Below are 24939 nucleotides of genomic sequence, written 5' to 3'. Positions count from 1 at the left end.
TATCTCAAAATAATAAGAACTATTTATGACAAACCACAGCCAATATCATACTGTAGAGGCATAATCTTAATCTCTGCCTTCATCTTCACGTGGTGTTTTCCCTTTAGGGCTTCACATGGCCTTTACTCTGTGCATGTCTCTGTGTCCAAATTTTCCCTTTTATAAGGACATCAGTCAAAATGGGTTATGGGCCTACCCTACCCCAGAATGACCTCATCTTAACTAATTACATCTGGAATTATCCTGTTTCCAAATAAGGTCGCATTCTTAGGTACTGGGGATTAGAACTTCAACACATGAATTTTTCAGGGACACGCTTATCCTGTAACAGGGTCTTATCTCATTGGAGCACATAGTTGATGAGATAGTGTAAATCAAGTCATCTTACATCATGACTTGACTAACAAATCACCAGGAACAAAACCTTGAGTGCACTTGGCCTGGGAGGGAAGTAAACCGTAGGGAAAACTGCCTCCTGTCCCCTCTGTAAAGATTTCAGTAAAGAAGTACTTGCCCGTAAGAAGGAGGGAGAAGTGGTGGCCATAGGCAACTTAATTATCCCAAGTTTCATTTTATTTTATTTTTTAAGACAAAGTCTTGCTCTGTTGCTCAGGCTGGAGTGCAGTGGCACCCATCATTGCTCACTGCCCCCTTGAGCTCCCAGGCTCAAGCAATCCTCTCACATCAGCCTCCTGAGTAGCTGGGACTATAGCTATGTGTCATAATGCCTAACTAATAATTTTTCCTTCTAATTAACCTGGTTGTTTTATTTTGGTTTATGAACATACTACACAATCATTGTAGAACATGAACAAAATATAAGTAATTGCAGAGGAGGGAGAAAAAGCATAATCCTAATACCTAAAATGACCAGTGTTTAAAAAGGAATCATGTAGTTGATTAAAAATTGTAATAATCTTGTATAAAGTTTTGTATACTGCCTTATCCACTTACTACTGTTATAAACATTTAAAAATATAATAATATGCTTCAATACTGTGTTTTTGTTTTGTTTTTCCTAATGACTGTATGGTATTTTATTACCAAATACAGTGTAATCTATTTAATCATTCTTCTCTCAAGATATCTTTCTTGAGATTATTATTTCTATGTTTATTTTAGTATTATTTTTATATTTATATTAAAAATGACAAAGCAATGAAGATTTTTGTAGATTAATCTTCATTATCTAATTCTTTTGATATGTACATTCCTAGAAGTGAAGTCACAAGTCTTATATCCAAAGCTTTTAATTTGTACTGCAATTATAACTTCCCAAAAGAGTGATTTATATGTTGCGCTCTGTCAAATAATACTTATTTTCTCAATCCCTTGTCAACATTAGATAGATAGAACGTAAATTCCAAATTGAGGGGTAAAATATTTCATTGTTGTTCTATTTATTTGTTTTCCTTTTTATAATAATGTTGAACTTTTTTTTGAAAATTTACATTTCTGTTTTTACGAATCACCCTTCATGTTCCTTGTTTTTCATTCAGCATTTTTATTATTATTTTTTTCTTACTGACTTTCGAAAGCTCTTTATCACTCATATATAACCCAATGCATGTTTTTTTCCAGGATGTCGTTTACTTTTTAATTCCATATATGATGTGTTTTAAAGTATAGAAACTTAATCTTAATGCTCTTGGCTTTGTCAGCCCTTTCTTTTATAGTTTCTGTCTTTGACTTTATGCCTTGAAATTGTTATCTCAACCTAAAAGCTGAGAAAAATTTATCTATTTTTTTTCTATTGTGTGTGTGTGTTTTAATTCTTACACATTTAACTTTTTAGGCTGTCTAGAATTTATTTTTGTGTGTAGAATAAAAATGTGATCACGTTTATTTCTTTTACATTAAGATTTTAGACAGAATATATCTAAAGTGCATATTGTATAACCCTTAAATGCCATTTTTGTCATATACCAAATTCTCAATCTACTAGAGTTGGATTTTGGGTTCTGCATTCTCTTTCATGAAGTGATCTTCAAGGACTCTCATCTTTGTGGTCATTATTTTTACATATTAATATAGCTGTAGTATCCTTTTTAAATTTTGTTGAAAGCAAGATCTTTGGAAAAAAATCATTTCCTCTTTCCTACGACAACCTTAATTAAAAAGATTTACTCCTTACACTAAGCTCTCCAGCATTTTCCTTCCCTGTCTTGGAGAGCTGGTGTTTGCTTCTCCCTAGAGAATCCCTGATGCTGGACTGCCTTTGAGCCTGTGGGAGTAGCTACAAAGGTGGAAACCGTGTGTGACTTCCAGATCACACACGAGCTGGTGGTCATTCTGGTTGGCCTGAGTGCAACCAGTAAGAGTATGCATTGACTGTACAAAATTTACAAACAGCAACAGAAAAACCTGCTAAACATTGATTTGCTTTTCATTATCATCATGTACCAAGAAGTTTAAACAATATTAATGATACAATGCTCTCTTAAAAAACCTTTTATTGGTCTAATTCTAAACAATTGCCATAGCTATTGAGTTCTAATAACAGATGCATGGCTTTAAATTCATACATTTTATAATTGCTTATCACTGGATAAATGTTATGTTCTCTCTGAAAGATAATTCAGAGAACTCCAAGTTATATAGTCAGTTTCTAACACACGAAGATTAGCTATATTTGAGCTTGCTTGGGGAGTGGTTTTCCAACTCCAGAGGAACTAGGTATTCCTGCATTCAGTGGTATATATAAAATGAACAAGAGAGCACAGTCCTTGTAAATTGGAAGAAATAGAACGTGATGAATTTTTTGGTGAAGCTATTTTCGAGGAAATGTTTTGGCTGCAAGAGAGATTTGAGATTTACTAGAATTGATCCTGAGGAAACAAAGACATGGGTGGCATTGCAAGCTCTGGAATGTATTGTAAAATGAGATTTTTATAAATATCTGCAACACTTACCTGTATGTTTAAGAGTTGAGTGTCTGTTGCCTCATTTGAAATACCTTTTTGAACTTAAAATGAATATAAGGTTTAATATTGGCCAACTATGAACAATGACAGATTAACAAGGCTGCACTGCCTACGAACGTACATATGTGAAGAAAAATAGTTTTGAAGATGTTATTTACTAATTTGCAGGAGTTAAGGCCTAAAAACAAAAACTTTGTTTTCATTCATTACTGTAATAGACTAATATGTAGGTCTATGTTTTATTTCCATTTATATGTAGTACTTCATTACTTAGTTTTTCTTTTGGCATTGCAGTATTTATTTGTTGTTAATTAAAACATTTATTTTTTTACTGGCACAATTATATGACAAAGTTTAATAAAAGGGAATTTTCAATAGCTGCAATCATTTCTGGACATTATTGTAATTTATTTTATTTCATGATTATTACTGCAAATAATTGTGTTGCATAGAAAAGAGGGTGTTAAAAAGTGCTCTGTTCCAAGTTTGAAATACGCTAGGTGTGCTTCATCTCTGGGGAGCACTCTTTTCTGGAGGGAACTTTCCATACTGTCAGCATGTCTGGCCATCATCTCAAAAGGAAGCCTCTACAGCTTCTACATCTTCTGTACCTGCCCATGTCCTGTCCTCACCCTACTGATTTAGAGGATGTGGGGACACATCTCCGCTAACTTCCCAGGCATGTTAGACAGCTAACAATGTTTCCTCTAAGTCAGTCCCATACATATCAAGGTTTCTGGTATGCAGATGGCATTCTTTCTAGTATCCAATGCTGTTTTATTTTTCTACCACTTTCCTCCCAATTTTACATTTTGTAGGTTATTCCCATGACGTTCCCTTTCCAATGTCTTATCTTGAAGTCACACACTGACCACTAACAACAGGAGAAAGGACAAAGAAAGGCAATAAGAGACTATTTCCAATGCAAAATATGATCAGGTAACTCAATACACTTTTCTTGGGCATGTGGGGTGGGCAAAGGTAGGATGCCCTTCTGAAGGGTACAAAGAAGCTAGCTCATCCTTTGGAATGCCACTTAAACCTCCCAAGTTATTTCTATCTTGGATAATAAGAATTCTGGTTTTGAAATGAATGACTGGAATGCATTTTCTCTGATAAAATACGCACAGAATTTTAGAGCTAGAGCTTAACAAACCAAGCCCTTTATTTAATAGATGAAAAAAAATAAATCCCAGAGGAGTCAAGTCACTTCAGTTAATTCCTCAAGGTAGTTAGTGGGAGAACTGGAACCAGAGCTCAGATCTACCTATTCCTAATTAAGCATATTTTCTAATAGAGATATTGCTGTGCTTGATTTGACGTCATGCTTAACCTTTCTCCCCAATTCCTGCTTCCTGGTTGTTGCGAGGATTAAATCTAATAATATATATTAAAATGTTCCTGCACCTCTAAAAGCCTTAAAAAATCTTGACAGCCTTACTGTTATTCTAGTAAATGTTCCAAATCACAGAAGTTTTCAAAAGGATGTAAATTGTGTCTTTTTGTGGAGTTCTGTATGAAATGCAGCCTTTTCTCTTTTATGGTGATATAGACATAATTCTGCTCCAATGAACTAATGTTCCTATCTCAAATGACTTCTTTGGCAGGAATAAAAATTAACATGTTAATGCAAAAAAAGATACAGAAAGATTTCAAAACGGGGAATGGCAGAGTGTCTTAAAAGTTACCAAGAGACAAATGCTAACGCTTAAAATATTCAGCATCTATATAGTAACCTTAAATGCACAAGTGTTGTTTGTGATCATAACCCCTCCCTTTCTTCTATCTAGGAGAAAATTTGCTAGTCTCTTATGTTTCTGTTTTATTCATTTATTTCTTTTCTTAAGCAAGCATTTATTGGAACATTATTTTGTGCCAATTCTGTGGTTACAACAAGGAATGCAAAAAGATTCTATAGAGAGAAACAGAGGTAATTATACTAAGTCATGGAAAGAACTAGGGTAGCAGAAGTAGTGTTAGAGAAGCAAGGAAAATAGAGTTTAGTAAAACTTGAAACATTCAGATCTTCTATTAATAAGAAATTCTGTTTAGAGTATTATTGAGGGATTTGAGTGAAACCAAAAGTTTAAAAATCATTTTAATTTTTAAAACTCAAAGGTTTTAGTCTAACTTGACCAAAGATATTGAAAGATGGCTACTATTCAAATTCATTTATAATTTCTCCTCTGATTAATTTTTACTTTGTGAATGCAATTCTAGTTTCTTTCATTTGAGAAATAATGAATAAAGAGCTAGATTCTAAATTTCCTAGGTTTTGAGGACTGATAAAACATTTCCCATTACTAAAATGTTATCTATTAAAACTGAAAAACTTGGTTTAAATCTTTGGCTGCATCAGCAATATGATCAATAGTCATAATTAAGATAAACAGTGACATGATGAGGGAAAAAGTATTGATAGATATGGTTTGGAAATATGAAAACTGTGAATGCATTGCAGATAGGCAGATTAAATAGAAAATGTAGAAAGCGTTTTTATAACAAGTCATTTAATTAAAACATATGATTCTGACTGATACACTAAATGGCTCTTTCTTTGAGGGTACACAAAATATATTTCCAGCTTGTTAAGAAATAAGAAAAAGTAAATAATTAATGCTATGTTCCTTAATTGTAAGAATGAGAACCACAGGGAAATTATTGTGCAATACTCAATTATGAGCTAATAAAAAAAGAGCATCATGAGAAAAGATCATGAGATCATTCTTTTCTGTGGATAATTCCAGTAATAAATTCAAAGGACATACCATCTCTACATAGATGAATAAGAAATACCAAAAAGTAATCAAGAATCAAAATTAATGGAAAAGAATTAGAAATGTGACATAATAAACGTGGGAGAGGGAGGGATGGGTGAAGCTAAGGGAAGAAAAAGCTCTCAAAAGCTGTTATATGTTCCTATTGTGTATGATCTATGTGAACAAGGTCAGCAACAAAGGTAACACGAACACTGAGAGATACTGGAGAATTTTTTATTATTCAAAAATATAACGAATACATGAATCATTTTCTGAATATACAAGTGATAGAACTACAGACTACAGGAAATGAATAAGGCTTTCTCTAAAAGAAAATGAAAATGTTGAAACAAATTGAATAATGTGAATATATCTTTAAGAATTTAGATGACAGATTTAAATCTCGAGTGTGTCATAAACCAAAGCAAAATAGCAGAAGATAAGTGAGATTACACTTGCTGTAGGACCTCAAGTTCTATTGTTTTGAGATCTGTAGGCAAAAAAAAAAAAAAAGAGAGAGACAGAGAGAGATAAAATTTAGGAGCATCTTAAGGAGGCCTACTTCTTACGATACTTGAACGGCTTTATCATACTTTGTGGCACTGTTGGTGATAGATGAGGGAGATGTTCAGAGAGAAAGTGAGAAAAGTGTTTTTCTATGCTCTTGACAGTCTGATTACCTCGAAATTTCACACTCCCACTTTCAATGTACAAAACACCTTATTTTTCTCTTTTTGCTAAAGTATAGAGTCACATTGTTAGATACAAAACAAAGATCATCACTCCACTAAATTTTATAGAAACACTTAAAAGTATAGAAGACACATGAGCAACAATAATTATAGGTAACAATATATGCCAGTCACTGTCTATGGCCATGTGTCTGTATTGAATCATGTCATCTGCATGACAGCCTGGGAAGAAGGCTGTTTTCATAGGAAGAAATGGAAACATTGAGAGGTGAAGGAAATTGTCCCATACACACAGCTGAGAAAAGGTGGGACAGGATTCAAGCCCATGCCATCTGACTTCAGTTCAAGTCACTTAAGTGCCTCTTTCATGTGGGTAAAAATGAAAGGAAGCATTGAAAAGACAATCTTTTCATACGTATTTAGCCATTGCTTTCCAATCGTACAGAGCAATGCAGAATCCCTTTTAATGTTGTTGTTTGAAAACAACCTAATCCTGTTTGCTAATTCAGTGCCTAGATTTTTCTCTTCTATCTCACACCGTTTCTTTTTCTTTTTCAAAACCTGAACATTTCCAATTCACTTGATACATTTGTCAAAAAGAGTTTGCGAAAAATATCGAATTGGAGGGCAGCCTGTCTGTATCAGTGAGAATCAGGGTATTCATCTAGGAACTACTGAAGTAACTTGGACACTCAGGGTTTATTTCTTCATGTAAACAACAACAGCAAAGTTCAGAGGAGAGCCTGAAGAAAGCATAAAATTATTAGAGACCCAGGGGCTTTCTCTTACTGCTCACATTAGTTGTCTTCCATCTGCAAGATAATTGTACTCTGTAAGGCTGGGGCAGGAGTTCCATCTGCATCACTGGGGTTAAAGAAAGGAAAGAGAGAGGAGGGGGCATGAAGCACTTACCTTTTGAAGGAATATCCCAGAGAATCCACAGAGCACTTCCTTTTCCCATTGACCAGAAGTTAGTCAGATGGCCACATCTAATAGCAAAGAGTAACTGGGAAATCTAGTCTTTTAACTGGATACAGTGCTATCTTGAATAAAACTGGAGACATATTACTAAGGTGGATGGTGGAAATGGATGTTGGTGGAAAGAACGAATAGCGTTTGCCACTGTGTCATCAAGAAAATTATGGGCATCCAGAGCGACATGAGAAAGAAGACTGGGGTGAAAGCCCAGTTTGGAAAACCAGTATAAAATTACAAGAGTCAATGGGAGGCAACTGTGTGCTATAGAACTGGATTAGGTTTGCTTGTGATTAACTATAATGGATTAACTTTTCAAATTGGTTGGTGTTAACTTCTACCTAAAGGGGCTTCTTACAGGCGGGATTTACATAGGAATCATTACCTTAAAATTCTTTTAGAAAGGAAAGAGAGTCCCAGCTTGATTATTCTAAGCCTGAAATCCTTAAAATCAATCAGACATGGACCCAGCCCTCCCCTTTCTGCTCCTCAGAATATAACGCACTGGTTTAGGAGTAAGGGGAGAACGTCTCTTCCTTTCTTTTTTTTTTTTTCTTTTTGTCTTAAGCCACCATCTCTGAGTACCAAGGTACAGTAGAGATACACACCAAAGAAATCTTTAGAGAATTGCACTCCATTCTTTTTATCTCACTTCAAATTATAGAAATGGAACTGCCACCAGATAAGGACATTTTCATAAACACTTTACTTCTATGTTCCAATGGATGCTGATGAGAGAACATATGTACACGCAGCCATATTCACAAACATTTATAACCTCCAGCAACTATAAAGTCTCATCTGTTGTATAAAGAAAGCTTCTATTTCCAGTGCAATTTGCCAGCGGACGCTGATCACTTGACAGTTATATTTAAAGGCAGCAGGCTCCTGACTCGAAATCCTATGCACTAAACACCTGTTCCCTGTCAGAAAATGCAGTTGACATTTTTCTAAAAGACCTAGTTATTTTGTTGGAATAGTTCTTTGCCCCATGGACTTCATAAAGACAAGTCGGTGGATTGTGTGAGATTTCAACAGGCTCTATGTTGAAAGTAGAGCCCTGCAAGGCTCTTGACATGTGAAGCAAACACAGGAAGGCCTGTTTGCCAACAGACAAAATGCCATTAGCTGCCTCATTCTCAGCCATTCTGCCATGAGAAACTAGCATCCTCTGATACTATTGTTGGCATAGTATTGTGACATTGCATCTGACTTTCAGATTCTTTAAAAAAAGTCATTAAGCATCTGGTTATAAAGATTCTGTATGTTTACTATAGTTAATTATAAATGTATAAAAATCACAAATAAAAGAATACATATTGTCAAGATTTGCAAGCTGAAAAGTTAACCTGCTGCAGTTTTATAGACACTGGTAGAAGACATGAGACTCCTAGAGCAGAGATAAAAGTTTATTACAGCAGTAGAGCATCAGCAGGTTTTGAACCATTTCCTGAGCCCTAGTTCCCAGGGGATGATACAAAAGGGGCATGATGGCCCCTATACACGCAGTGGGTTATGTTACAGGAAAGGAATACTGAGCTTACGGAACCTGAATCTCTTTCTATGGGCAATAGCCTGGATGAACTTTGTCTTGAAGGGAGACATTCTCTTTATTAAACTGGGCATTGAACAAACGTACCCCTTGTTCTAGAGAGAAACAGTATTTTCCAACCCTTTTCACAATACAAATATTCTCAGAAAGGTAACCTATAAAATGAGCAGTCAGTACCTCTACTTGCAAAATTAGCAGAAATTTAAGAGATCCATGGAAAATTGTCTCCCAATACACATAAACCAAATTCTCCAGGGTGTGGGGTGGTGGTGATATTGGTATCTTGGTGTATATGTTTGGATAAACATATATATATTTAAAAAAATTAAACCTTTAATAATACTACCTTAAGTACATATTGTGCCTTTTACTCCATAATTTTATAGAATATAGTGTTCCAAAATACAGATTTACTATTTAAAAAAAAATAAACTTTTTTTATTGTTGAGCATTGCAAATGTTTCTAAATTGCTACTATTATAATCAATACTCACTAAAAAATTTTTGTACATGAATTTTTGTGTATAGACATGATGACTTACTTAGGGTAAATTCTGAAAGTGGTGTTTCTGGGAAAAAAAGTTAAAGGTTATTGTTGAAGCTTTTGATAAATCTTGCCAAATTATTCCGAGAAAAGATTGTACCAATTTGCATGCCCATCAACAATTTATAGAGGAATTTCCATGTTTATGACAATAATTTAATTTGAAAACAAGATTAATATTAAAATTCTGAAGTAATATCTGTGATTTTAATCATCAAATAATAATGATGTTCATAAACAAACATAATTGAATACTGGTTTTCTTCTTTTAATAAGTGCTATGTCATAATTGCCTTTCGATTAGTAGTTAGAGTTCAGAATAATCAGTGTTCTGCGTCTAGCAAGCACTCAACCAGGAGAGGGCTGGGAAGCTGTTCCACACCATCTGTTTGTTTATTTTAGCAAATAAAAGTAAATGCTAAGCCACATCTTAGACACAAGCAAACCAAAAGAAACAGGTTTCCTACTTTATTGGAGTTTGCAATCTAGGATTGACCATGCATAAAAGAAACTCCAAATAAACGTTGATGTCCTCTTCTACACTGTAATCTGAAAGTGTGCTTTGTGTGTGGAATTTACTTAGATAAAATACATTTACACACACACGTGCATGCAAAACAATAAAACAGTAAATGTTAGATTGCTTCATTTGTTTTTTTAAAAAGTTTTAAAAATTAATTGTACTGTGTATAAGGTATACAACATCATGTTATGATATGAGATACATATAGATAGTAAAAAGGTTACAATGGTGACTCAAATTAGCACGTCCATCATCTCACATGGTTATCCTTTTTTTGTTTTTGTGGTAAGAACAGCTAGAATCTACCCATTGAGCAGGGATTCTATATACAGTACAATTTTATTATATCTATAGTCCTCATGTTGTATATTAGATCTCTAGACCTGTTCATCCTACATATCTGCTACTTTATATCCTCTGACCTACGTGACTTCATTCACTTCCTCTACCCTGCTCCTTGTAATCCCTTTATTATTTTCTATCTCTATCTATTTAATTTATTTTAGATTTCACATATAAGTGAGATCATGCAATATTTTCATTTTTTTTGGCTTATTTCACTTGGCACAGTGTCCTCCAGGCTCATCCATATTGTGGCAAATGGCAAGATCTCATTCTTCCTTTAAGGTGGAATCATATTCTATTATATATATACACCACAGATTTTTATCCATTTGTCCAATGATGGACACAGGATTTTTCCTTATCTTGGCTATTGTTAATAATGCTACAATGAACATGAGTGCAGGTATCTTTATGAGTCAGTTACTTCATTCCCTTTGGGTATAGATGCAGAAGATGGAATTACTGGGTCACATGTTAATTCTGTTTTTATTTTATTTTATTTTTTTAGAAATCTCCATACTGTTTTCTATAATGGTGGCACCAAGATATATTCCCTCCAACAGTGCACAAGCATTCCCTTTCTCCACGTCCTTGTCAATAGTTGTTATCTTTTAACTTTTTGATAATAGTCATCCTAACAGTTGTGAGGTGGCATCATGAGTGGTTTTGATGTATATTTCCCTGATGACTAGTGATGTTGAGCACCATTTTATGTATCTGTCGGCCATTTTTATGTCTTCTTTGGAAGAATGTTTATTCAGGTCTTTTGCCTATTTTTTAACTATTTTCCAACTATTTTTAATATTTTTCACTATTAAGTTGTATGAGTTTTTTTAAATTAGATATTAATCCCTTATTTCCCTTGGTTTCCAAATATTTTTCCCACTTTATAGGCTGATGTTTCAATTTGTTAACTGTTTCCTTTGTTGTGTAGAAGCTTTTGTTGTTTGACATGGGGCCATTTGTTTATTTTTGCATTTGTGGCCTGAGTGCAATACCAAAAAAGTTATTGCCAAAGCCAATGTTCAGAAGCTATTCCTCTATGTTCCCTTCTAGGAGTTTTATAGTTTCTGGTCTACTATGCAGGTCTTTAATCAATTTTGAATTGATTTTTGAGTATGCTGTAAGGGTCCAATCTCATTGTTTGCATGTAGAAATCTAGCTTTCCCAGCACCATTTGTTGAAGAGACTCTCCTTTTTCCATTGTGTCCCTTTGGTGACCTTGTTAAAAATCCATTGACTGTGTATGTTTGGATTTATTTCTTGGCTTTCTATCTTCTATGCATCTATTTTCCTGCCAGCACCATACTGTTTTGCTTATTATAGCTTTATAATATAATTTTAAATGAAGTGTGATGCCTCCTGCTTTGTTTTTCTTACATTGCTTCATTTAAATCAGTGCTATGTAAAATTGTTCTGCTATGAAATAACACACATAATTTGTTTGTTCATCAGTTTATTCACTCATTCAACAAATATACATAAATTTTTCTCCAATCCTCTCTTCCTTCCTTTTTTCCTTCCTTCCTTCCTTCCTTCCTTCCTTCCTTTCTTTCCCAATTCTAGTTGTTCTCATCAAATCCTTGCTCCTCTAATTAGGATATTTTAGTGGGCTTAATATATAATAGCTATTTCCTATCCCTTCAAGTTTAGAACCAATGGAGAGCTAATCACAGGAGTTGGGCAAATGAGCATCAAATTATCCACTTTATAAAGTTCTCTGAAGAATATAACTTGAGATATGCTCATGTTTTGCTCCAGAATTAAATTTACTTACCCAGTCATAGTCTGAACTAGAAAACCATCAGTTTTTGCAGCAGAAAACGTAAGGCATAGAGGAATAGAGTAAGTGTGCTTCTGGGGACCAAACTGATGTCCAAACAGGAATGAGCTTGTAGAACAAGCTTATTTAACCCTCGACTTGTGAGCTGCATGTGGCTCAGGTTTTGAATGCAGCCCAACTCAAATTTGTAAACTTTCTTAAAACATTATGGGATATTTTTCGATTTTTTCTTTTGCTCAAGAGTTATTACTAGTGTTAGTGTATTTTGTGTGTGGCCCAAGACAATTCTTCTTCTAATGTGCCCCAAGGAAGCCAAAAGATTGGACAACCCTGTAAACTCATCAGTCAGAGGAGATGTGAGGGAGAAGCCTGAAGTGACCCTTTCTGGAAGTTCTTCCATATGAAAACATGGGAGGAGGGAGTTGAGTGTTCTATCCTGATGCCTATGAATTATAAAGAAAGAGAAGGATTTTAACAACCTCTTTAACTAATCTTCTCACTTAATGGTGTATAAAAAGAGGGGAAAAATTGCCCAAATTCTCACAATGAGATAGGGGTAAAACCAGGACTAGATGCCAGTTTTTATGGATGTCAGCACAATGATATTCCATAAAGTATCTGGCAATCTGGCAAAACTCAATTTGCATTTTTAAAATATAGCCAAAACTGGGGATTAGCAAACATTTGGTGTTTTGTTTTTTTGTTTTTTTTTTGGTCAGGACTCTGTTTTTCAAAATTAACAATGATTATTTTTCATACTCATGGTTTACATTTAAAGTATTTACATTTAAAGGGTGAATAATTTTTTGTTCTGTTTTGCAGAGAATAAATCTATTTTATAAGGAACTTCCATTTGTATTATTTCAAGTTACAGTGCATTAGGATTAATATAGTTGAAACTTGGCCTGAGAAGAAAGAGGGGAGGCTAAATGCCAAGAGCTAAATTCCACAGCTATGACCATTTTCGTGAGCTGATTCACTCCTGTTTATACATTGGAGGAAGAAGCTTGCAATACAGAGAAGCATGCAGGCAGCAACCCAGGTTAACTGCTTTGAAGAACTCACAGTATAGTGAAGAAATTGGCTAAACTACCGTATAATTTTTATTTAATGATTTTGCATTACACTAGGAAGAGAAAGGCAGTTTCTCAAAATTTCTTTGTTTAGAGAGGAGGAGGGTGTAGTGCAGTAAAAAGAAGGACAGAGGCAATGTCTATTGTTTATGGTTGCTTGTCATTTCATAGGTTTCCTATGTAGGAACCACGTGTGCAAAAATGGCAAAAGAAAGAGAAGAGCAAGAGATCCGCTTATGATAATCCAACAAAACAATAACTGGAACAGAAAAGAAAATGACTTGTCAATCAAACTCCTGAGTGACTCCACAATGTCTTTAATTCTCCTCTAATCAAAGAGCAGTACACAGTTGTGAGAGATGGTCCAGCCGGGGAGATTATGCAGAGTGACTCCATTCAGAGAAATTTTGGTGTGATTCCTAACCTCTTAGCCTGAGGGAGAATTTCTTAAGTCTTATTTGTGGTCCTCACGTGAGAGAATTGATGCCTTCAAGAGAGCACCAGACAGAGGCTAAACAGACATGCAATAAAATTATCCTCCTTGGATGGGTCAAGAGCTGGCGGATAACTTAGTCTATACCTACATCAATCAGGGAGCAGCAGGGGCGTCCACAGTCAAGGAGAGCTGAAGGTGGCAGGGCTTACAGCCGCAGGTCATCTTAAATAAAGATACAGAAAGCAGGCCCTCATAAAAGAAACCATAAACAAAACAATGAATAATGACCTCTGTTTATCATTCTGTATTGTTTGCAACTTTCACAACAAGCATGTATTGTTTTCTTAAATGAATAGCAAACAATAAATTCATATTGATATGGCATCAATTTTGACTGAATACCCTAAGAGGAAGCCATCTTTTTCCTGCACTTTTGTGAAGCTTACAGGTGGATTTCTTTTTTCTTTTTATAAAAAGAGTACATTCGGGCTGATCAGTGAGTTCATGCATCTGGGTAAATGGATAAGCAAATATTAAATTTGATGTCACTGTTTTCATTATTACTCATTTCAGAAATTCAGGTTTATAAAACGCATTCTAGCCGAGTTTTTAAAAGATCAGACTATCTTGTGGTCATCGAAATTTATGGAACTCTGTCTAATACCCTCAACTGGATTAGATTTTAGCTCTACAAACAGCCTTATCTCTTAAGAGCTGGGACCCGAAATTAAATTATAAATTGATACTATCAATAGCAGAAATGTTATCTTGAGCCTGGAAAGCCAGAAGGCTGATTGAATCTCATTCATCACAGATGCACTTTGCTAGTGATGGCTGTGTTTGGGCATGAGGGGGTGTTTATGTGTTATAACTAGTGGGTTGGTTAGCTGAGCCGGTTAGCGCACAGTGCAAATGGATGCAGCAGGAAAAGCTCTATGGTGCCTTAAGCCAGTTTCCTTTGCTTTGTGTAGTGATGATTAATGGTGATCCAGATCCTAGATGGTGGTCTCATATCCCACTGGTGAGCCCAATAATAGAACCAACTTTACGCATGAAAAACTTAAAGCTATTTTTTAATAGATTCAAGGAGGTACAAAATCTAATAAAAGTCAAATACATCAACCCTTCACTGTGCTTACAGGCCTTTTTTTAAGTTCCCACAGAGAACTTTCCACGCTCACTGTCTCGTTTTTACAAAATTCTATGCCTTGTTCCATTTGAATCACAAATAGTGGCATCCTTGAACTGCCCTAAAAATGACTGTCAACTAAAACCCAACCATTTACAGAATAGTCCATGGCCCTAATGAGGGAGCCTACCATGAGAGCTGGGCTCAAAAATTAAGTAGCAAATCTGATAAGATCTTCTTTTTTAGGGGATTTTAAGTATAAAATACATGGAGAGGGACACAATAACATGAGTGATGTGTAAGAGAAGGTAGCAAGAAGAAGGGATAATCCAGTAGAAATTATGAGGTGGCAGATATTATGAACAAGGAAGAATTGTGTGGCAGATTGCAGAGTAGAGAATATTTCATCAGGAGCAGCCAGAACAACAGCAGGAAGGTGCAACAGGGAGTAGCTGGATAACCGTGCTGAGTAATGCATAAAGGAAGCCTGCTGCTGGGGGCGGTGAAATGACAGCAAGGTCTTTACAGCCATGTTATAAAGTGAATGGCATTTCTCTTCTCCACTATGCCCAACTTTGTTAATGTGGAAGGATCCTGAAAGTTATTCTAGACTCTTGGAAGCCTGACAGCCTGACTATGTAGCTGTTTCCAATCTCTTTTACTTATTTGTGCATCCTTTATAATAAAACTAAATAAGTTGAGGTTTTCTGAGGGCAGCTTTGTACTTGCTACCTGAAGGGTCTTAATATGCAAACATTACTGTATTTGCAGGAAAGAAAGTATTTTATTGCCCTAGAAGTTAGTTTTTTATTTTTATAGATTTAGGATTACAAATGCTGTTGTGTTACATGGTATATTGTGTAGTGCTGAAGTCTGAACTTTTAGTGTACCCACCACCTGAATAGTGTGCATTGTACCCATAAGAAGTATTTCATCCCTTACCCCTGTACCCCTGCAACTCTACTACATTTTTGGAGTCTCCAATGTCTCTCTCTCTCACTCTCTCTGGTTTTTTTTTTTTTGAGACAGAGGAGTCTTGCTCTGTTTCCCATGCTGGAGGGCAGCAACGCAATCTCGCCTCACTGCAACTTCTGCCTCTCGGGTTCAAGCAATTCTCCTGCCTGAGTCTCCCACATAGCTGAGACTACAGGCATGCACCACCATGCAGGGCTAATTTTGTATTTTCAGTAGAGACAGGGTTTCACCATGCTGGCCAGCCTGGTCTCGAACTCCTGACCTCAGGATATCTGCCTGCCTTGGTCTCCCCACGTGCTGGGATTACAGGTGTAAGCCACCGTGCCTGGCCCCTCCAATGTCTTTTATTCTACCCTGTACGTCTATGTGTACACATTGTTTAGCTCCCATTTATAAGTGGGAACATGTGGCTTTTGACTTTCTCTTTCTGGGTCATTTCACTTAGGATAATTGCTGGAATTAATTATCCTAAGTGGATAATTGGAATATTACATAACTGATAATATTTGATAGTGGCTCTGTAGGTGGTATTTAGGTGAGATTTAATAAAGAAACACGTACACATTCAAATAGTGCTGGGACTAGAAGTGTAGAAGTGCTTGAGATAGGGATACTACCTAGTTTACTGATTATGTTTCTATATTTTCTTATTGGAAAGATACTAGAAATCAAAGTAGGTTATTATGTCAATCCAAGGTCTGGAGATTGATAAAAGCCTTCCATGTATTTATCACTTGAAGGCTACATTTAGGTGTAATGGAACTCAATTAAAACAAACTTGGCTTTATATTCAAAAATCCATTTTGCATATCATGTTTTATATATTTGATTCTGTGTCTATAGGAAGTTTAAAATTTGACATTAATTCATAAAATAGAAGGACACATAAAAGAATAATGTGGTGAAGAGCCCTTACCACTCATAACTATAAGATGAAAGGAGGATAAAAATAACATCCTAACTTAAAAAATTAAACAAGTTTCTTTTTACAGGATAAATGAAACATTAATAAATGCTATGATTGTATTGATTTGAAAATAACATTTTTTGCGACAGGGTTTTGTTCTGTTGCCCAGGCTGGAGTGTAGCAATCATAGCTCACTTGAACTCCCGGCCTCAAGCAATTCTTTTGCCTCAGTCTCCCAAAACACTGGAATCACAGAGGTGAGCTACTGTGCCTGGCCTGAACATAACATTTATTTGGTTAATTGCTGTTTCAATTACAAACTGAGACATGGGATGAATGGTTCTTTGTCTTATCAGGGTTGGCTGTGGGTAGAGTTTTGCAGGGTCAGTTAAAGTACCCAGACAGGGACAGTAATGGCATTGGCAGAATCAGTTAGAGCAGCAGCAGTGGAGGACAGAGAGGCATATGTGGTGGCCATTGCCGTTTGCATTGGGAATAGACCCTGATGCAAGATTAGCAGCAGCATCAATAGCCTCAGAAAAAAAGCCGACAACTATAGAAGGAGCATCAGGATCTACTCCAAAGGCAGAGAGGGATTACTTTTCCTGGCAGTACATCTGTACTTAAAAAGTTGAAAACGACCATACTCTCTGTTGTTGAGAATAGTGGTGGTTCTAGGGGGAATGAAGTCTAAGTAACTCACACTGTGGGGTGTGTGCAGACGGGTGGAGGGGGCCTGAGGGAGGATGGGGAGAGAGGAAGGGAGAAAGGAGGAACAATGCAAATATGTGTGCTGATAACCCAAGACCTTGATTTATCTTCATACAATTTAACTGGAGGACGGGAAGAGGTTATAGAAGCAAACATAACATGGAAAGAAAATATAACTAGATTTTCTTTCTCTTCTCACTTTTTCCCTCCCTCCTTCCTTTACTCCATCTCTTTCTTTGTCTTTTTATTCCAAATATATTTAAACTTTTTATTTTAAAGTAATTTTACACTTACAAAAATGTAAAAATAATACTTGTAATGTTCCTATACCTCTCCCTTAATGTTAACATCTTATATAATTAAAGTATAGTTATCCAAACCAGGAAGTTAATGTCGATGCAATATCACTAAGTAGTCTACAGGCTGTATTTGAATTATGCCAATTGCCTCAGTAGTGTATTTATCGTGGTTCTAGGTTCAACCTAGTATCTTACGTTGCATTTAGGTGGCATGTCTCCTTAGCCTCCAATCTGGTGACTTTTGTGACTCTTATTATTTGTGTCTCATGAACCTTGCACTTCTGAAGACTACTGGCTAGTTATTTCATTTGATATAATTAGAATTGAAGTTACGCATTTTTGACAAGAATGTAACAGTAGTGATGTTGGGCCCTTCCCAGTGTGTCATATGCAAAGGTAAAAGGTTTTGGTGTGTCTTATTACTGGTGATATTAACTTTAATAATTTGGTTTAGGTGGCATCTGCCAGGTTTCTCCACTGTGAAGTTACAATTGTCTCCTTCAAATTAATAAGCACCTTGTGGGAAGATAATTTGAGACTCTACAAATATTCTGTTCATCATCATACATTTGCCATCTAATTTTAGCGTTCAAGGATGATTCTTACCTATAACAATGATTACTGTGGTATTTGACAAATGATAATTTTTCTATTTTCATTTTCCTGTTTTTGATTAATTGAAATACTCCTGTAAGGAAGACTTATCCTTTCTCTCCCATTTATTTATTTATATGGATTTTCTTTTATCTCCAACCAAACTCTCCCCTCGATTCAAATTATTACCTCCCCTAGGCCGTGTCACCTTTTCTTTCCTGGGCGCCTGTGTTAGTCTCTCCTCACACTGTCATGAAGAAATACCCAAGACTGGGTAATTTATAAAGAAAAGAGATTTAATTGACTTACAGTTCTGCATAGCTGGGGAGGCCTCAGGAGACTTGCAATCATGGTGGAAGGCACCTCTTCACAGGGCAGCAGGAGAGAGAATGAGTGAGTGTCAGCAGTGGAAATGACAGATGCTTACGAAACAATCAGATCTCATCAGAACTTACTATCATGAGAACAGAATGGGGGAAACTGCCCCCATGATTAAATTACCTCCCACCAGGGCTCTGCCACAACGCATGTGGATTATTGGAATTATAATTCAAGAAGAGATTTGGGTGGGGGAACAACAAAATCATATCAGGGCCCCAGAGTTGATCATGAACGTGAAGTTACTGGCCTCCCACACGTTAGTTTATTCTCCCACCTTCTTTTGTTTTGGGTAGTGTCTTCACTGATTGACCTGACCCATTACTTTGGGTTTCCAAGCTAATTTATTTAACCTGATGTTTAATGTTTATCTTTCATTAACTCTACTCATTCTGGTTTTCAGTACTTCATTCATGACTGTCCATAGCCCTTACATAAGACTGATTACCAGTAAATTCCTCCTACTTTTAAATTCTATTTAAGTCAACAAAGTCTCTTGAGTGGTGCTACTACTCTCAATGGTGGGCATTTTGTCTGCTAGCTTCTATTTCTTCTTCTTTTAGTAATAATTTCCATTAGGGGGTGACCTCTTGCTATTGTGTGTGGTCTTGGTTGGGTTATATGCAAAGGTCACGTGCCTTTCCCAGGCAGGAATGAGCATCACCATTCAACTGAGGCTGCCCACACTCTCTGTCCTGGTACTCTGAACTCTGAGTGGGTTGAGGCAGAGAGAGATCAACTACATAGAACAAAAGCAGTGGGGGCATGGGAAGCATATTCATGGCCTTGATAGAGCCCTAAAGATGCTGTTGCCTAATTCATGCTAACAAGCCATCTGACGCTTTTTTGGCTTGTTAATTTCAGAGCCTAATTCTCCATCCTCCCTTCTGAACTGGTGACTTTTCTGAAATTTTCCCAATCAATATATTTCGTGTACTTTAGCCAGAGTTATTTTTCTGAAGCTTGGGGAAAAATAACAACAACACACTGATATACTCTTGTAATAGAAGTAAAGGAAATATTACTGTTTTCTTGAAGCTAAAGAATTCAAGAAAGAATTGCCACACCTTCTGTTGATGAGAACTGGATTAGCAGCAAGTCAGAGGGAGGCTGACCTTCCTCACAGGCATTAGCTGGTTCCTGGGGGCCACAGGCATTTACACTGTTATATACAGCTGACTTAGAAAGATAATCAGTGTACATGCCTTAATTATACAAATATCCATGTGTTCCTCTCCTGGATTTGCTTCTATATGTTTGCATTCTAGTTTCCCTCATTCTGCTGCCCCATGCCTGCTGAGTGTGGCTTGTGTTTGCCCTTCCTATCCTTCAGAGTCTGGGCAAAGGCAGGTTTCAGCTGCCTTTCTCTCCCCAGTTACTCACCTGGGAATGCCACAGCACTTTCAACGTACCTCTGTACCTCAAGTTGTAACCCTAAACTCTCCACTGAGAGTGGAATAGAAAATACAAGCTGCTATCCTCATATTCTCTCCTGTCTTTACCTGGGAGAATGGATGAGAAAATTCTTAACAAATTTTGCCGTGACAGAAGAAAACTGTGGTCCCTTTGCTAAACTTGCCTCTGCCCCCCTGAGAAGGAGTCCCTAGGTTGCAAATTAGGTCTCCCTTCTCTCTTTGTATACCATGTCCCTTACTCTCAGGGCAAATGTACACTTCCTTATAACAAACTACTTCTTCTTGCTTGACAAGGGAGTGGTAGCGTCAGCTTGTGATAAAGACAGTGTGTAAAACATTTTAATATCTCAAGATTATGAGGTTCAAGAGTAAAAGACAGACTTGACACAAGCCTATGTGGTTGGCCCTATGCAAATCCCTGCAGTTTGCATAAACCACAAGCAAGGATGTTAAAATGCACGAAATAGTTTTGTGACTTAATATTGAAAAAACATGTTATGCTCACATCATTTCCGAAATATTTTCTGAAGGCCAAGAGAGCAAATCATGTCAAGACTGGGTCAAAGTAAAGAAATAATTACAGTAATATTCGTGTTCTCAAATGCCATAATGTTTTATTTTGGAAAACTCTGATAGCTGACCTCGAGGAAGGGACACAAAGGGGCCATGCTCCTTTGCATACATTTCCTTTTAGAAGTGAGATGCTTCCTCTCCCTCTCCAAAGGATGTGTCTGGTCAGTCATCTAGGCACTTCAGGAGTGGACATGGCCAGGACCGTTCAGAAGTAGGGCAGAGAAGATGGTGAGTATCTTACTAAATATCTTACTCAATGAATGTCTGACTTTGATTTGAAGACTTGTATCACCAATTTTCTCCTTAAACAGGAAGTGCTCTGGAGCCTGAAGGAGTCCTCTTCAAGTGATGCGGTCCTAAAAGACTCTCAAAAGTGACTGAAGTCCTGCTCTGTGTGCCATGGCAGATTGATGTGGAGAGAATCGCTCTCCAAATGGGATGGGAACTTCGTCCTTTGAGATGTTTTCCTCTCTACATCCCTGGGCTGAGTGCCTCCTCTTCCCCTGTGTTGTCCTGGAGGCTTGCTTCTCTGCTATTAGGCCCCTTCTTACTGTGTTATAATTGGTTGTTTATGCATTTTTCTTCCCTGCTAGGCTTAAATAGAGTCTGCGGCATTTTCAAGGTTCATCCTAAGTACCTAGCAAAGATTGGCCCCATACAAGATGAGTAAGCAATATTTTAATAACTCTTTCTGATCTCTGACCTTATGATTTCTTTGCTTTTTTGTACTATCTCTTATTGTTATTTTTCTTTTCCTGTGTACAGATTCTTAGAAAATCTGTGTCCATTGTAAAAATGTAAACTTTTAAGTTTCAGTTAGAATAGATAACTTTAAAAGAAATTAAAAACAGAACTCCTCCCATAATGTTTTTTTAGATTATGTAAAAAAAAAAAAAAAGAAAAATGACTGCTGTTGAATTAAAGTTCATATCCACTATGAGAAGTAAAATTCAATGCTTATTTCTAGAAATGTTACAGATTATTCATCTCATATGAATATGAAGGGCAAATCAGCACAGAAAAAAACTAACAACATGGGAAGAAACTTGCCCTGTCTGTGCTCTTTGGGTGCCCGTAGCAAATTTGCCCCTCCTTGCCCCAGAAATTTTCCATAGGGTATCACCACAGCACTTGGTGAAATGCAGGTTGCTAATTACACAAATGGAATGGGGAAATATCTTTTCTGCATATTCAGGAGAGATAAGACCAACATTCTTCATAATAGTAAACTTTCATTAGAAACTAAGAGTAAGTGAACAAAACAGAAATGAGCAAATTTACAGAGTGGCGCCTAGAAGATAACCTCTTTATGGTTAAACAATATTGGACCACTAGTGCCTACACTTCATTCCATAGGATTCTAGGGTTTCTCTCTCATACTCCCCAGGGACATATTCTATTATCGCACACATTTATGGGACATTAGAAGTGCTGCTATTTGACTCTAAGAATCAGTGGTAGCAAAAGGACTTTCAGAATGGTGGAGGAAGGACCTCTGAAAAACTACTCATTCGTAAAAACAATGAAGACACTGGCAAAAATAGTCAAATTTCAGAACTCTGGAAATTAACCAAAGGTTTGCAGCAATGTGAGAAGCATTAATGCCATACAAATGACTGAGTTTCATAAGGCCAGTGAACTTTATGATATTGTAATGTTCCCCATTCTCATTCCCCTCTCCAGAGATCTGCAGTGATCTTGAAAACTGTATTAGTCCATTTTCACACTGTTATAAAGATACTACCTGAGACTGGGTAATTTATAAACAAAGCAGGTTTAACTGTCTCACAGTTTCACATGGCTGGAGAAACTTACAGTCATGGCAGAAGGGGAAGCAGGCACCTTCTTCACACCTCAGCAGGAGAGAGAGAAGCCAAGGGGGAAGAGCACCTTATAAAACCATCAGATCTCGTGAGAACTCACTATTATGAAAACAACATGGGGAAAGCCACCCCCATGATCTAACCACCTCCCACCTCCCACCTCGACACCTGGGTATTACAATTCAAGATGAGATTTGGCTGGGGACACAAAGCCAAACCATGTCAAGAATCAACATCCTTGCAATGAATGTGTCTGCAAAACACAGAAGAACAGCATCAGAATACAGGTGGCAGAAACGTTTGCAGCTTCCCTGTCAAGCCACCCAAACTTCATTTCCAGATTATCTTTATTTGACCGGAGTCAGAACTAACTCATTCTGAACAGCTTTTTCCCTGGGAAAAAACAATTGAAAACAATCAATGGTGATTGTTTAATATCACAGCTATCTGAGGCAGGGATAACATTTGGGGCAAACAAGAGGCAGACTAAAAACAAACATACAAACAAAAGCAGGACATAAAATGCCCATGAGGGCTTTGAAATACTCTGATACAATCCTGGGAAACCACAAGGCGATGCACAATTGCCTACCCTAAAAAGTCACTCTCTCTCACCTCTGGCTGACCTTGAAGCAGAAATTAAAGGTTAGGCAGTATTGCAAACTGCCCAAATATTGAATGTGTGCTCTAACACTTACACAAAGCCCGCAGCAAGCTTGAGAGACTTATTGGATCAAGGCATTTAAGAAAATCTCTATTTCAGCAGCCTCAAGAATCAAAAAACAGATATTTTACAGAATTAGTTTGGGAAAGTCACTAAACAAAAAAGTAGCAACAACAATAACAACAAACAAAAATAATAACAAGCCCTGGGGAAGAGTGGAAATCTGATTTCTAGAGTTTCCATATCGCATTAATTAAATGTCCAATTTTCAACAGAAAATTATGAGACATGCAAAGAAACAGTAAGTATATAGAGTAGGCGCACACCACCACACCCAGCTGATTTTGGTGTTTTTAGTAGAGATAAGGCTTCACCATGTTCGTTAGGCTGGTCTCTAACTCCTGGTCTCATGATCCGCCCGCCTCAGCCCCGCAAAGTGCTGGGATTACAGGCGTGAGTCACCGCGCCTTTCTAGTAAATTGATAGACTTTAAACCCCGCCCCTCCACCCCAAGGGCAGGAACATATGATTATGTTCCTTAGTTACTCACTTAGTAGATTCCCATTTTACCTCCAGTTATGGTCTAGATTATAAAAGTTTAACATCTAATGTTTTTTCATCAGATTACTGAAAGGCCTAATGAACGAATACACATTGATGTTTCTGGCACATAGTAGGTGGCCAATAGTTGTTTGCTGTCATCACTGCAGTTAAGGAATGCTATCCAAGCAGTACTCTATGTAAATACTGAGCCTAGAACTTCCTATGGAGAAATGTTAAATAATGTGGATGAGGAGCTTGTACCACATTGTGATCACAGAGCTCTACACACTTTATCTCATTTGATTGTTCCAGTAACTCTTAGGAGGTAGAACAGGCAGGAATTATTTATTAGTATACTCATTTTACAGATGTGGAAACCGACCTTAGTTAACTGACCCCATAGCTCTTCAGGAACTAGGCAATTTGTTGATTTGAACTACATCCTGAAGAAAAATGAGTGCTGATAAAAATCACCTGTTTTGTTTTTATTCGGCCAAAGTTCTTACACTGAGTTTGAAACACTCTTGACATAGTTTCAGGGGCGTAATATTTCAGTTTTCTATATCTTCTTTCAGTTATTTGTACTCTTATATACCCAGTCTTTCCCCCCTTCTTTTGCCAGTTATAGAAAAACAAATAAATGAATAAAACACACCTGTCAGGTTCAGGAATCACTGGCTTCCAGGTATCTCTAGCCTTGGTACCTTTGTTAATAAGTATCCTGTAGTCCCTCTGTGCCTCAATTTCCCATCTGTAACATGGGAATAACAATACTCATCTCTGTGGGTTTCCTAAGTACTGAATTAATACCAAGTGCCTAGAAGAGTGCCGTGCAGAGTGAGTGTTCAGACTGCATTGCTGGAAACTTGAGGCCAGCACCCTCCAGAGAGGCACCTGGCTTCGGGGACTCTTTCAGGCCACCCCTCCTTTGCTCTCAGTCTCTTGCTGGTGCTCTTCATGTAGGTCAGTGAAAACTGCAAATGACTCATGGCTTGAAGCAAAAGGTAAAAGAAGAAAGTGATCAAAGAGAAAACAAAGCAAGGAAAAGAAACAGTGAGGAAGACACGCGTCAGTGAAGGACAGGAAGGTTAGAGGAGGCCTTGAAGGGATATAGGAAAGTCTTAGGAGGAAACCAACTAGAATCACTATTGAACTTAAAACATATTTCCCTCCCTTATCCTTTTCCTTAACATTTTGATGGACAATGTACAGACTTTTGGTAACACTTCCCATTTTTGCTATAAAATTATGAGTATGCATTGTGTGTATGTGAGGTCAAAATTATTCCATTTTTTTTTTCTTTTTTTCTTTTTTTTTTTTTT

The sequence above is a fragment of the Colobus angolensis genome, unplaced genomic scaffold, assembly GCF_000951035.1.
Source record: "Colobus angolensis palliatus isolate OR3802 unplaced genomic scaffold, Cang.pa_1.0 Scaffold94, whole genome shotgun sequence".
Classification (NCBI taxonomy): domain Eukaryota; kingdom Metazoa; phylum Chordata; class Mammalia; order Primates; family Cercopithecidae; genus Colobus; species Colobus angolensis.
The sequence above is the reverse complement of the archived record's forward strand: the minus strand, read 5'-3'. Positions refer to the sequence as shown.